General features: G+C 38.4%; 1 protein-coding gene across 3 annotated transcripts in view; it reads right to left on the reverse strand.

Moving 5' to 3' along the window:
- The window catches only part of RABEP1 (rabaptin, RAB GTPase binding effector protein 1), a 130,912-nt gene that overhangs the window by 90,444 nt on the left and 24,439 nt on the right, over positions 1–16,029 (reverse strand). Inside the window, exon 1 of one of the 3 annotated variants that reach the window (XM_036268067.1) lies at positions 15,554–15,622. The exons of the other annotated variants lie outside the window; for them this stretch is intronic. The gene's annotated coding sequence lies outside the window, so the exon portion shown is untranslated. Of the gene's footprint in view, positions 1–15,553; positions 15,623–16,029 lie in introns of those variants that run through there. 3 annotated transcript variants of the gene reach the window in all.

Raw genomic sequence — 16,029 nt, forward strand, 5'->3', positions numbered from 1 at the left:
CACTTATATTTTCCCAGGACAAGCAATTTGCTAAAATAGATTAATTTCCTTAAATACATAACCTCTTCTGTTTCAGAAGTGGCCTTCCAGCTAGCCTTCTTTTGGTGCTTTAAAAACTTATGTCTAGTTTCTTTAGGAATTACTAAAAGTGATTATTTTTTGCAGTAAGTCTACACAGTGAATAGTGACTTGTTTAGAATATAAATAAATCTATAATTACTTAGCATGCCTCAACAAAAGAGAGAAGAGGAAGTAGAGTGACAGGAATTACTAATCTAGAGAAAATCCATCACAGACCAACTGCAATCCACATGCATGTAATTGGATTAATACTGCCAATCACTTTATAGTCTTAGAACAAATCACTTTTTCCATAACACAAAGTTAATCAAATTCTTTAGTACAACAGAAAATTGTCATTTCACTTTACATAATCCCATTTCACTTTTTAAAATCCCCAAAATATCTGACTTTAGCAACTTTAAGAAAGAAACTGCATCCTTTCCCTTTGTCCATTTACTAAGATACATCAATTCTAAAACAGTAACATTTGGTTAAGAAGTTTACAGAGAACAACTTCTTAGCCTTCCTTCCAAAAATCAAAGTAAAAAGTCTTATTTTTGCCTTACATTTTTTTAAACTCTCTTCAAGAAATCAGATGTCACAATACTTCAGATAAAAGGTAACACTTTTAAGATGATGGGTTTCAAATAAGAAAGCCAAATTTTTCTTAGGTAAAGATTAGGTGTTTATATTAATTATCTGAAGATATTATTATGAATCTAGGAAAAATATTAAGTGAAAAGAACTGGCACCAAATATTAATTCAGGGGGAAAATAGATAATAAGAAACTATTTAGGAGATTCTTCAAAAACGGTAAAGGTAAAATTAAAGACGAGAAACATGGAAAAGCCTGATTTGGGAGAGGAGATAGCAGGGGTACTAAGGGTGGAAGTAGGAAGAATCGAAGGACACAGAAATGTTTTCTCATTTTTAACTTCCCTAAAGACATTTATGATCAAAATTAATAACCTCCTGGCATTTGCAGTGTGGTATTTTCTGGGTCTAATTTTAGTTCTTAGTGCTCCATTACTTGAGGAGGAACAATCACAGGATCATAGTTGCAAGGATTTTAGATTCTTCTAGTCCACTATATTTCAAACTGAGTTGTTAAATCAATTTAGTGATTAGCAATCTGCCTTTTAACAATAATGAAATATAACAGAAAATACCTGCAACACCTTTAATATGGGTATGTTATTTCATGAAATTTGTATTTCAGATACATGCGTCCCCCACTTTTCAAAAGTTTGTCTCATGTTGCTCTGATTTTAGGAAAAGCCTACATTAATACTACCTATTTTCACTAACCAAAAGAGAATTTTTGCTTTTAGAAAAAAAAGGAAAAAAACAAAATGGTGTTCAGTGTTTTGCAGGAAGCTCTTACTGAGGCAGTGTAAGTGGCACTGCTTTTACTATTATGATAGTGTTATTTTAGTTTTTATACGTTATTTGGTATGAATTAGGTTATTTTTTGGGCCTGGAATACTCAAAAAATTTTCCACATACACTATTAGTAACCGCTTCTTCACTTTATGCCATTTCATCTTACAAAAGGTTTCACAGGAAATCTCTACTTTCAGATAGCAGGGGAAACTTGTATTCACACACTTATACTATGTTGCAATGAAAAATGTGTTTCTTGCCCTGACCAGTTTGGCTCAGGAGTTAGAGCATTGGCCTGTGGTCCAGAGAGACCCGGGTTTGGTTCCCACTAAGGGCACATGCCTCGGTTGCAGTTTGTCCCCGGCCCTGGTTGGGTTGTGTGGGAGGCAGCCACTCAATGTGTCCCTTTCACGTCGATGTTTCTCTCTCTCTCTCTCTCTCTCTCCTTCCCACTCTATCGGAACAAAATATGAAAAAAAGTCCTCAGGTGAGGATAAAAAAAATGTGTTTCTTACTGTGGAGAGAGGTCAAAAGAGTTTGAAAACCAACAATTACTAGCTCATGCATTACGAACAGATGTTCCAACAATTTTGCAGACAGGTGATTATATGGCTTCCACATTAACATATATCTAATAATTTAGTTCACTGCCTCACGGGGCAGGCCAATTCCCCCGTTCAAAGATTTTAGAGTACCCTTCCCCGCCTATTCCCTTGGATAACTAGTCATCTATTAGAAATGTCTACTTTTAGTAAAATAACCCTAAATTAGCTTCCTTAGAGATCTTAGTTCTGGCTACAGAGAGAAAATTTTCTAAGAATCTGACATTCCATACTGTCCCTCTCCTTTCTTCTCCAGATAAAATTCCTCCTTAACCCTTTAATAATTTTGAAATTCTTCTTTATCTCAGCTGCTCTCCTAGCATACTACAGGTAGCCAAATTCTATATAAAATGGGACATTCTGATCCTAACATAATAATCCAGCATAGAGTCTAGTAGAAACATTATATCTGGGGGGCTATATTCTTAATGACATAGTGGAAATATACACTAGCTTTTTTTGGCCACACCCCCATATTGTCATTTTTAGCCCATTTCATTAACATATTCTAACCCTATTTTTTTTTTTTATCCTCACCTGAGGACATTTTTTTCCATTTTCTGTTCAGACAGAGTGGGAGGGAGAGAGAGAAACATCAACGTGAAAGGTATACATCAAGTGACTGCCACCCGCACGACCCAACCACGGCAGGGGACAAACTGCAACCAAGATATGTGCCCTTAGCAGGAACTGAACCTGGGTCTCTCTGGACCGCAGGCCAACGCTCTAACCGCTGAGCCAACCCAGACAGGGCATAAACAAAGTTTTAAATTAAAACTAATGATAGAGCGCCCTTTGGTATATCACCTATGTCACCAACCTCAGTGGAGGTTGACATTGATATATTAGATTACTCTATTAGTTACAAATTCATTCCAACTATCTTTAGTATCAAATCACATTTCTTCATCTTATCCACAATTTCATAATTGTGTGGCCAAATGCCTTATTAAAATTCAAAAATAAGCTATCCACAATTTTGGAGTCAGAAACTCATGCTTCAATCCAAACACAGCTTTCCTTATATGAAGTGGGACAAATAGTTTAAACCTTACCAGGATTTCTATATTAAAATAAAGAATACCATTTTGCAGAGTATCACATACTATGAAAATGAGAGGCAGTATCATACTCACATATAATAGACTCTCAAATGATAGTTACTTCAGAATTTAAAGTTTCAGGTTCATAATTCTGCTAAAAAAAGGTCATCTTCATTTTGGCTCAACTTGTTCCAAAGTTTCTTCCTAATGCTAACTACAAAATCTTACTTTAGCCCTGGCCGGTTTGGCTCAGCGGTTAGAGCGTTGGCCTGCGGTCCGGAGAGACCCGGGTTCGGTTCCCGCTAAGGGCACGTACCTTGGTTGCAGTTTGTCCCCGGCCCTGGTTGGGTCGTGTGGGTGGCAACCACTCGATGTGTCGCTTTCACGTCGATGTTTCTCTCTCTCTCTCTCTCTCCCTCTCACTCTATCTGAACAAAATATCGAAAAATGTCCTCGGGTGAGGATAAAAAAAAAAAAAAACCAAAATCTTACTTTATTTTCTAAAATGCTCATAAACCACTTGCTTAATAATCTAATCTTTTTTAAATGTTTCAGAAATTGTATTCAATCAAAGTTATCAATTAAGATAAACAAGTACATAAAACTATGAGAAGAATTAAAAAAAAAAAAAAAGTAACTGTGAACAAAAGAATGGAAATTTCAGTGAATGTTCAGTAAACAGTGCAGTATAAACTATATTCCATGCTCTATTCCTATGTCCCTAGAAGGCTATGAAGCTATATTCTACCATTATTTCAATATGGAAAGTATGTTGAAAATATGAATCATGTAAAAAGTGTCAAATAATTGCTAAACAAAGATAATTTCAGAAATAAGCCACTATATACACAGTTTTTCTGATTACATTTAGTCCACTTATCATAATTGCCAAAAGCTGGTGTTCGACAACTGATATAAGTATGCATGGGTAAAAATGGACTGTTAGCTTTTCAATTTGTACAAACTGGTGTTATTCTACTTCCCAAGTATTTCAAACACTATAATACAGACGAAAAAGTATGACTACCACTGGAATGATTAGCGCATACATTTTCTAACTATTAAGATTTTAGTTCCCCTCTTACAAGACAAAAAGACTATTCAAAACTTAAATATCAGCCTTAGTTAAGGAAACACCCAAAAAAATTCCGTTTTCTGCCTATAAATCTACCGGCATTCATAGTAGAACTTACATGTTACTGGCAAGGGACTCTAAGAATTCACTATAGCCCGGCCTGTTTGGCTCACTTTTGAGCATTGACCCATGCACCAAGAGGTCGCTGGTTCGATTTCTGGTCAGGGCACATGCCCAGGTTGTGGGCCCAATCCCCAGTGGGGGACATACAGGAGGCAGCCAGTGGATATTCTCTCTTATCGATGTTTCTCTCTCTCTCTCCCTCTCCTTTCCTCTCTCTCTAAAATCAATAAAGAAAAAATATTTTTAAAAAACAATTCCCTATATATGAAGTTAAATTTAATCCTTATTTTGTGCTTGAATTTACGAAGTGTTGGTAAGGCTGCTGGTGGCAATACAAAATAGTACAACCACTTTAGAAAACAGTTTCCTATAAACACACTTACCATGAGATCCAGCAATTCTATAAATGAAAAAATATTTTTGCACAAAGACTTGAACACAAAAGCTCACAGCAGCTTTACTTAGCCAAATACTGCCAATAACCCAAATGTCCATTACAAATGAACATATTATGGTTTATCAATAAAAATGGAATACTATTTGGCAACAAAAAGGAATGAGCTATTTATATTCACATGACATGGGTATATCTCAAGAACATATGCTAAGTGAAAGAAACCGTACACAAAAAGTATGATTCCACTTACATGAAATTCTGGAAAAAGCAAAACTATAGTGACGGAGAGCAGATCAGCACTTGCCCAGAAGTGGAAGAATCACAAAGGGGAATGAAAGAACGTTTGAGGGTAAAACATTCTACAATGCCGTAATAGTGATGCTTACAGAACTGTATATGTTTGTAAAAACTCATGGGAATATATGCTAAAAATTAGTAAATTTTAGTGTAAATTATTTTTTAATCAGCTTTACTGATTTATGAGTTTAAAATTACAAGAATAAATTTGTGCTGCCAATAGCAGAAGTCATTTCCTCCTCAGGCCAATTTTACTGTCCTCATAGCACCTATCACTATCTGAAATTATTTCTCTGAATATTTGAATATTTAAATAAATATTGCTTCTTACTAAGTATACACTCATTAAAAACAGAGACTTTATGTATCCTGCTCAGTGCTACATTTCTAACACCTAGAACTGTGGTTGGCACATAGGTATTCGATAAACACTTAGTAAATAAATAAGCAAACAAAAAACTGAGCTGTAATAACAAAAATCCACTGATGAAGAAAAATATAAGTCAGAATTTTAAAAGATAGCAAGGATTTGAAGACGTAAAGAAGAGTATCCCACTGGGAACAATGAAAGGCAAAGGGAGCAAAGAAATCTAGGAGCCAACAAGCAAACTTCTCTGACTTGGGGAAAACTGTAATTTTTTCCACGTTGCACAGTTGTCCCTTTGAGTTTCTTTTTGGGTTTTGCTTTCCAATATGGTTAGCCACTAGCCACATGAAGCTACAGAACACCTGAAATATGGCTGTCTGAACTGAGGTATGCTGTTAAGTATAAAATATATACAGAATTTTAACAACTTTACTACAAAAAAAACTCTAAAACATCTCAATAATTTTTGTAATGATCACATGTTGAAATGATAATATCTGGAATATCCTGGGGTAAATAAAATGCATTATTAAAATTAATTTCCACAGAAAGTTATACCCAAATGTTCACAGCAACATTATTCATAATAGCCACACACAAAAAGAAACCCAAATGTCCATCAACTGATGAATGGACAAAATGTAGTAGTATATTCATACTACAGAATATTATTTATCCATAAATACGAATGAAGTACTGATCCATGTTACAAAATGGATGAACCTTGAAAACATGCTGAGTGAAAGCAGCCAGACACCAAAGGCTCCATATTATATGATTCCATTTATATGTAATGTCCAGAATAGGAAAATCTATAGAAACTAAAAGTAAGATTAGTGGTTGCCAGGTTTGGGGGGTTGGGGGAACAGAATAGGGAGTGACTGCTAATGGTATGGGATTCTTTTGGGGGTAGTAGAAATGTTCTGGAATTAGTGGTAATGGATGCACAACTCTGTGGATATTCTAAAAATCACTGAATTACACAATTTAGAAGGGTGAAATTGATAGTGTGCAAATGAAATCTCAATAAAGCTGTTATGTAAAAAAATTAATTTTACCTGTTTTTCTATTTGGAGGTTTTTGTTAGGTTTGTTTTTCCTTTTTCAATGAGGCTTTTAGAAAATTTTAAATTGTATTCTTCGACTCACATTACAGTTCTATTAGACGGCACTGTTCTGAGGGTTTATTGGGTACCCCTAGATATTTTTAGCCCTCATTTCTACCTCTAATTCTCTTTCTCTATTTTTCCCAAGGTGCCAGCCTGCTTCAAGTATCACCATACTTCACAGTCAACTTAGACCCAGAGGTCAGCGATCTTAAAACCTACATTCCCTTCGCTCCTGCGCCTTTATGGTAGAACAGTGCTATTCTAATGTAATATGCAGACTGTTTGTTGCTGGTCTAATGAGATAAGGAGTTTGTGCCGGCATATAAAATCAACTAAGTCACTAAGCACATTGCTCAGTTCAGGTGACGTTTTTTGATGAAGGAAGCAGTACACAAATTTACATCCTGGTGCAAGCTCCTTATCTCCTTGTAGACAATTGTCAAACACTCAACTGCCCATCTTCTGAATAGTCTTTCAACGGTTAAGGATACAGTACTTTCATTTTATGGGTTACAGCTTTCCAAAATAGAAGTCAAACAGATTCCCAATATATCTCCTTTTTTTTTTTTTTTATGAATTTTTTATTTATTTTATTGTTACAGATATTTTACCTTTTTACCCCATTGGCACCCCCCACCCCACCCCACCTCCACCCCGTCCCCGGCTTAGTTGTCCATGTCCATTGGTCATGCATACATGCATATAAGTTCTGTGGTTTATCTCTTCCCACCCCCCCACCCCCTCTTTCTGAGGGATGTCAGTCTGTGCCCTACTTCCATGTTTCTGGGTCTACTGTATTCCTCACACTGTTATATGTTCATTATATTCCGTATATAAGTAAGATCATGTGGTATTTGTCTTTTTCTGCTTGGCTTTTTTCACTTAGGATAATACTTTCCAGGTCACTCCATGTCGTATCAAAGGATAAGAGATCTTTCTTTCTTACCGCTGCATAGTATTCCATTGTGTATATGTACCACAGCTTTTTTATCCATTCGTCTACTGGTGGACACTTGGGCTGTTTGCAGATCTTAGCTATTGTAAATAGTGCTGCTATGAACATGGGGGTACATATATTCTTCCTGATTGGTGTTTCAGGTTTCTTAGGATATATTCCCAGCTGTGGGATCACAGGGTCAAATGGAAGTTCAATTTTTAATTTTTTGAGGTAGCACCATATTGTTTTCCATAGCGGCTGCACCAGTCTGCATTCCCACCAGCAGTGTATTCGAGTTCCCTTTTCTCCACACCCTCGCCAACACTTGTTGTTTGATGATTTGTTGATGGCGGCCATTCTGACAGGTGTGAGGTGATACCTCATTGTTGTTTTATTTTTTTTTTTATTTTTTTTTTTTTATCCTCACCCGAGGATATTTTTCCATTTTTTGTACAGATAGAGTGGGAGGGAGAGAGAGGAAGGGAGAGAGAGAGAGAAACATCGATGTGAAAGGGACACATCGAGTGGCTGCCACCCGCACGACCAACCAGGGCCAGGGACAAACTGCAACCGAGGTATGTGCCCTTAGCGGGAACCGAACCCGGGTCTCTCCAGACCACAGGCCGACACTCTAACCGCTGAGCCAACTGGCCAGGGCTCTCATTGTTGTTTTAATTTGCATCTCTCTGATGATTAGTGATGTTGAGCATTTCTTCATATGTCTTTTGGCCATTTGTATGTCCTGTTTGGAGAGGTGTCTCTTCAGCTCCTCTGCCCATTTTTTAATTGGGTTCTTTGTCTTCCTTTTGTTGAGTTGTATGAGCGCTCTATATATATTGGAAATTAACCCATCTGATACATCATTGGCAATGATGTTCTCCCATACAGTGGGTTGCCTTTCCATTTTGATGATTGTTTCTTTTGCTGTGCAGAAGCTTTTTAGTTTGATGCAGTCCCATGTGTTCATTTTCTCCTTTGTTTCTGTTGCCTTAGGTGATGTATCAGTGAAAATTCTGTTCCGTATGATGTCCGAAATTTTGTTGCCTACATTTTCTTCTAGAATTTTTATGGATTCACGGGTCACATTAAAGTCTTTTATCCATTTTGAGTTTATTTTTGTGTATGGTGTAAGTTGATGGTCTAGTTTCATTTTTTTGCATGTAGCTGTCCAATTTTCCCAACACCATTTATTAAAGAGGCTGTCTTTACTCCACTGTATGCTCTTGCCACCTTTGTCAAATATTAATTGAGCGTATTGCCTTGGGTCCATTTCTGGGTTTTCAGTTCTGTTCCACGGGTCTATATGCCTGTTCTTGTGCCAGAACCAGGCTGTTTTGGTTACAGTTGCTTTGTAGTATAACCTGATATTTGGTATTGTGATCCCACCTACTTTGTTCTTTTTTTTCAAGATTGCTGTGGCTATTCGAGGTCTTTTTTGTTTCCATATGAACTTTTGAAGTATTTGTTCTAGTTCTATGAAATATGTCGTTGGTATTTTGATGGGGATTGCATTGAATCTATAGATTGCTTTGGGTAGTATGGACATTCTGATGATGTTAATTCTTCCAATCCATGAACAGGGTATGTGCTTCCACTTTTTTATATCTTCCTCTATTTCTTTTTTAAATGACCTGTAGTTTTCTGCAAATAGGTCCTTTACTTCTTTGGTTAAGTTTATTCCTAGGTATCGTAATTTTTTTGGCGCGATGGTAAATGGGATTGTTTTTTCAGTTTCTCTTTCAGTGAGTTCATCATTGGTGTACAGGAATGCCGTCGATTTCTTGACGTTAATTTTGTATCCTGCTACTTTGCCAAATTCATTTATTAAGTCTAGCAGATTTTTGATGGAGTCTTTAGGGTTTTCTATGTATATTATAATGTCATCTGCAAATAATGACAGTTTCACTTCCTCCTTTCCAATTTGGATCCCTTTTATTTTTTCTTCATGTCTGATTGCTGTGGCTAAGACTTCCAGTACAATGTTAAATAAGAGTGGCGAAAGTGGACATCCCTATCTTGTTCCTGTTCTTAATGGAAATATTTTTAGTTTCTGTCCATTGAGTATGATGTTGGCTGTAGGTCTTTCATATATGGCCTTTATTATGTCGAGATATGATCCCTCTATTCCTACATTGCTGAGCGTTTTTATCAGAAATGGATGCTGGATTTTGGCGAATGCTTTTTCAGCATCTATTGATATGATCATGTGGTTTTTATTTTTCATTTTGTTTATGTGGTGTATCACGTTTATTGATTTGCGAATATTGTACCAACCTTGCATCCCTGGAATGAATCCCACTTGGTCATGGTGAATAATTTTTTTGATGTATTTCTGGATCCGATTTGCTAATATTTTGTTCAGGATTTTGGCGTCTATGTTCATCAGGGGTATTGGCCTGTAGTTTTCTTTCTTCGTAGTGTCTTTTTCTGGTTTTGGAATTAGAATTATGCTGGCCTCATAGAACGTGTTTGGAAGTCTTCCTACTTCTTGAATTTTTTGAAATAGTTTGAGGAGAATGGGTGTTAGTTCTTTTTTGAATGTTCGGTAAAACTCCCCCATGAAGCCATCTGGGCCTGGGCTTTTGTTTGCTGGGAGAGTCTTGATTACCTCTTCAATTTCCTTAGTTGTTATTGGTCTGTTCAAGTTTTCTATCTCTTCCGGGAATAGTTTTGGGAGACTGTGTGTTTCTAGAAATTTGTCCATTTCGCTTAGATTGTCGAATTTGTTGCCATATAGTTGTTCGTAGTAGTTGTTAATGATCTTTTGTATTTCCGTGGTGTTGGTTGTTACTTCTCCTCTTTCATTTCTGATTTTGTGTATTTGGGTTCTCTCTCTTTGTTTCTTGGTGAGTCTAGCTAAGGGTACATCAATCTTGTTTATCTTTTCGAAAAACCAGCTCTTTGTTTCATTGATCCTTTGAATTGCTTTTTTGGTCTCTATGTCATTTATTTCTGCTCTGATCTTTTTTTTTTTTTTTTATCCTCACCCGAGGATATTTTTCCATTTTTTGTATAGATAGAATGGGAGGGAGAGAGAGGAAGGGAGAGAGAATGAGAAACATCGACGTGAAGGGACATATCGAGTGGCTGCCATCCGCACGACCAACCAGGGCCGGGGACAAACTGCAACCGAAGTACGTGCCCTTAGCGGGAACCGAACCCGGGTCTCTCTGGACCGCAGGCCGACGCTCTAACCGCTCAGCCAAACTGGCCAGGGCTCTGCTCTTTACTATTTCCTTCCTTCTACTTGCTCTGGGGTTTTCTTTTTGTTTGCTTTCTAATTCTTTAAGTTGTGAGGTTAGACAGTCAATTAGAAATTTTTCTTGTTTTTTGAGGTAGGCCTGTAGTGCTATGAACTTCCCTCTCAGAACTGCTTTTGCTGCATCCCATAGATTTTGTGCTGTTGTGTGTTCATTTTCATTGGTTTCCAAGAAGTTTTTAATTTCTTCCTTGATCTCCTCGGTGACCCATTCATTGTTTAATAACATGCTATTTAGCCTCCATGTGTTGAAATGTCTTTGCATGTTCTTGTCGCAATTGATTTCTAGTTTCATGCCATTGTGATCTGAGAAGATGCTTGATATGATTTCAATCTTCTTGTACTTGTAGAGATTTAGTTTGTGTCCTATCGTGTTGTCTATCTTTGAGAATGTCCCATGTGCACTTGAGAAGAATGTGTATTCTGTCGTTTTGGGGTGTAATTCTCTGTAGATATCTATTAAATCCATTTGGTCTAGTGCTTCATTGAGAGTCTCTGTTTCCTTGCTAAGTTTTTGCCTAGAGGATCTATCCAGTGCTGTCAACGGGGTATTGAAGTCCCCTGCTATGATTGTATTGTTGTCGATTTCTCCTTGGAAGTCCTCCAGAAGATTTTTAATATATTTTGGTGCTCCTGTATTGGGTGCATATATGTTTATCAAGGTTATATCTTCCTGTTGGATAGATCCTTTCGATATTATGTAGTGGCCGTCATTGTCTCTAGTTATGGTCTTCGTTTTGAAATCTATTTTATCAGATATGAGAATTGCTACCCCACCTTTTTTTTTGCTTTCCATTTGCTTGGAAAATTTTTTTCCATCCCTTCACTTTCAACCTATGTGAGTCTTTTGTTGAGAGGTGGGTCTCTTGTAAACAACATATAGATGAGTCATGCTTTCTTATCCAGTCAGCTACTCTGTGTCTCTTTATGGGAGCATTCAATCCATTTACATTTAAGGTGATTATTGATATGTACTTATTTATTGCCATTTTTGTTTAGTGTGGTTCTATTTTTCTTCCCATTTCTACTGCTAATTACAGCAGTCCTTTTAACATTTCTTGCAGTGCTGGTTTGGTGTTAATGTAGTCCCTTAGCCTTTTTTTTGTCTGGGAAGCTCTTTATTTGATCTTCTATTTTGAATGATAGCCTTGCTGGGTAGAGTAGTCTTGGATTCAGATTCTTGTTTTTCATGACTTTGATTACTTCATGCCATTCTCTTCTGGCCTGTAGTGTTTCTTGTGAGAAGTCAGCTGAGAGCCTTATGGGGTTCCCTTTGTAGGTAACCTGTTGCTTTTCTCTTGCTGTTTTTAGGATTCTCTCTTTGTCTTTAATTTGTGGCATTTTAATTACTATGTGTCTTGGTGTGGGCCTGTTTGGGTTCTTCTTACTTGGGACTCTCTGTGCTTCTTGAACTTGAATGCCTTCTTCCTTCACCAAATTAGGGAAGTTTTCTCTCACTATTTTTTTGAATATATTCTCTATCCCTTGCTCATTTTCTTCTTGGGGGACTCCTATGATATGAATATTATTATGTTTCCAGTTGTCCCATAGTTCTCTTAAGCTGTCTTCCTGTTTTTTAATAGTTTTTTCCTTTTGTTTTTCTGATTGGTTGATTTTTTCTACCCTGTCTTCTAATGCACTGATCCGGTCCTCAGCTTCCTCTACTCTGCTTTTTAAACCTTCCAATGTGTTTTTCATTTCTGACATGTCATTTTTTATCTCTTCTTGTTGGTTTTTAATTTCCAATTGGCTTATTTTCAGTGTCTCTATGTCCTTACTCATACTCATGCTGTTCAGCTTCCTCAAGATCATGGCTCTGAATTCTAGCTCTGTTAACATGCCTAATTGCTCCACATTGATCTCATCTTTGGTGGAGGTCTCTTGCTCTTTCATTTGGCTTCTGTTTCTGTGTTTCACCATTTTGGCTATCACAGTGGGCTTTGGAGCCTGTCAAGTTTTACCTGTGGGTGTTGGTGTTCTGCTGTTTGTGGCTCCCTCTCCTGTGTTTAGATGAGCGAGGGAGGACCCACGTTGAACACCACTGTCAAGTCTTAACTTTCCTGGTTAAAGTTGCCAGCCCAGGTAAGGTACTGTTATCCTCTAGCTTTTTGCCTGGAGGCTAGCAGTCTAGGTTACTTGGTGAGTTTTGGGTTGTCAGTTGATTCAACAGCTCCCTCAGGTGCTTAGCACAAGGGGATTTCCCGAGGGTGGGTCAGATGCTGGTTGTTAGTGAGCCTCAATTAGCACTTCAATGGCCCACAGGGTGGGGTTGGATCTCCGAGGGAGGGGCTGGTGCCTCTCTCAGCCCTGGGAAGGAGCAATGTGGCCATTGTCCTGAGTGGCTGCACTCAGCCAAAGCTCTGAGCGCCCTCCAGATCCCGAGTGTCCCAACACAGCTCCAGTCCAGTCTGCCCTCCCTCTGCCGGAGCCCAAGGTGAGTGGCTGTGGCTGTTTTAGACTCTGTCCCGGCTCCGCGCTGTGGAGCCCCCTGGGAGTGTAACCCGAGGGCGCTGCTCCCAGCTAAGGCCGCTGCCAGACCGTGGGCTCCCAGCCCCCATCTCGCGCCTATGCAAGCCTACCGGGATGGAGTCAGTGTCCCTCGTTATATGGTCCTCGCAAGCTGCTTTTTTGTTGCTTTTTCCCGTCGATTTGTCTGTGTTATAGTTGTAATTCCAGTTTGGTTCTGGGAGACGGTCTGTGTAGCTTCCGTTCGCTCTGCCGCCATTTTTTCTCTCCCTCTCTTCTTTTTTTAAAGATTATGAAAAAGTTTTTAATCCTCACCAGAGGACACGTTTAGAAGAGAGAAGGGGTGAGACAGAGAGAGAAACATCGATTGATTGCCTTCTGATCAGCAACCTTTCGGTGCAAAGGACAACGCTCAACCAACTGAGCCACTCTGGCTGGGTTTCCCAGTATCTCTTGAAACCAACATTGCCAGCATGTCACCTCAGCTCCTCCAATCAAACATACACAAATGCAACTTCAATTTAGAAATGAGCAGAGTAAAGAAACCAAGTTGAATTCTCCCTGCTATAAGGCTTTCTTCAGTGGTTTCCCAGTGCTTACAGATCCTGTTCCTGAAGCAGAAATGGCATAAATAGCTCAGTAGTATCACAGAAAACAGTTTCCTATCAGGCTAGTTCTGTGTCAAATTTTAGGTGTTCTTTAAAATTTAGCCAAGGAGAGCAATGATTCTCAAAATGTGGTTCTGAGACCACAGCACTAACCTCCCCTGGGAACTTGTTAGAAGTTCAAAGTCTTAGATCCCATCCCAGAATGTCTTGAGTTTCTGGGTATGAGACCCAAAAACGTGTTTTTTATTTTTTTTCTTAATCCACACCCGAGGACATTTTTCCTTTTTTTTTTTTTGCTCAGATAAAGTGGGAGGGGAAGGGGGGGGGGAGAGAGAGAGAGAGAGAGAGAGCGAGAAACCTCGATGTGAAAATGTGAAAGGGACACATCGAGTGGCTACCACCCGCACAACCAACCAGGGCCGGGGACAAACTGCAACCGAGTTACATGCCCTTTGCGGGAACCAAACCCAGGCCTCTCTGGACCGCAGGCCGAAGCTCTAACCACTGAGCCAAACCGGTCAGGGCCAAAAACGTGTTTTAACAAGCCCCTTAGATGCATGCCGAGTTTTGAAAAACAGTGGCTACAATCTGTTTCTCCCTGCTCTCCCAGTGACTCTGTAAGCTACCTAATACCCTAAAATTCATTTTATGCTTAAACTAGTCAGTATAAATTGTTTTTGTTTGCAACAAAGAATCCAGAGTGAAACATACTATACTGTCATTCCCATTAGCATTCTCTTCAAGACTGCTCATAGAGTGGTAGGCATTAATTTAAAGAAATAATAATAAAACCCACAATAATAATAATAATAATAATAATACCAGGTAGAAGATAGGAACCAATCTGGAAAAATCTGCTTAGAATCAACATGATTAATTAACACTATGTCAGGCAGGGGCACATACTGAATTCCTTCCAAAGAATACAGTAAGGAAAGTCAGGGGGTGGGGGTAGAGGTAGACAGACAGTGACTTTACAGTTCCTTGAAACTATAACAAACACTACCCTCAGTAGGGGTGATAACACTGGTAAGTCATGCTGATGTATACCCTAGATATGATGCAAAGAAAATGGCACTTGATCTGTGTGGTCTTCTCCCCAAAACCCACTATCTCAGTCTCATCATGAGAGAAACATCAGACAAGAAAGAGTCCAATTGAGAGTCTCCCAAAATACCTAATCAGTACTTAAAATCAGCAAATTCAAAAACAGAGTCAGAGAAACTGTCAGTCTAGAAAAGCCTAGGGAGACATGGTGACTATATGCAATGTAGTATCTACATAGGCTCTAGGAAAAGGACATTAAGAAAAATCTAAGGACATCTGAATAAACTATGGACTTCAGTTAGGATTAATGTACCAATATTATTAGTTCATTAATGTTGACAAATGTACCATACTAATATATGATGTTACTGACAGGAAAAACTGAATGTACATACAGTATATAAAAACTCTCCATACTATCTTCTCACCTTTTCTATAAGTCTAAAACAATTCTAAAATAAAGTTTATTTATTTATACGGCAAAGGATGTGATTAAATTAAGGGTCTTGGGAAGAGGACTTCATCCTGGATTATCCAGTGGGCCTTGAATACAATCATGTGTACCCTTACAAGAAAGAAATCAAGAGTTTTGACACAGACACACAGAGGACTATGAAATGTGACAACAGAGGCAAAAACTAGAATGATATAGAAAAGAAATGCCAGCAGCCTCCAGAAGATGGAAGAGCCAGAAGAGGCAAGGAACAGATGCTCTCCTGGAATTCTGGAAGGAGCACAGCTCTGCTGACATCTTGATTAAAGCCCAGTGATACTAACTTTGGACGTTGGGCCTCCTCAAATAATAAATTCCTGATATTTTTAGGAAGCCAGTTGGTGGTAATTTCTTGGAGCAGCCATTGTAAACGAACAGAATCAGTGAGAATAACTATAATAAAGTAAAACACATATATACATGATTTTATTTAAACTCAAGTATTTTATATTGCATACCAAGAAAAATAAAATCTGACTGCTCACCTTTGAAGGATTTTAAGCAACCAAGTCATTACTTTGAAAACTGGTAAAGGGACCCTGGCCAGTTTGGCTCCGTGGTTTGAGCATTGGCTTGCAGACCAGAGAGGCCCAGGATCAGTTCCCTCTAAAGGCACGTACCTCAGTTGCAGTTTGTCCCTGGCCCCGGTTGGGATAGTGTGGGTGGCAGCCACTCGATGTGTCTCTCTCACATAGATGTTTCTCTCTCTCTTCCTCTATCTCTCCCTGCCACTCTATCTCAAGATAAAAATGCAAAAATG

Source organism: Molossus molossus, unplaced genomic scaffold (assembly GCF_014108415.1).
Source record: "Molossus molossus isolate mMolMol1 unplaced genomic scaffold, mMolMol1.p scaffold_m16_p_19, whole genome shotgun sequence".
In the NCBI taxonomy this organism is placed as follows: Eukaryota; Metazoa; Chordata; class Mammalia; order Chiroptera; family Molossidae; genus Molossus; species Molossus molossus.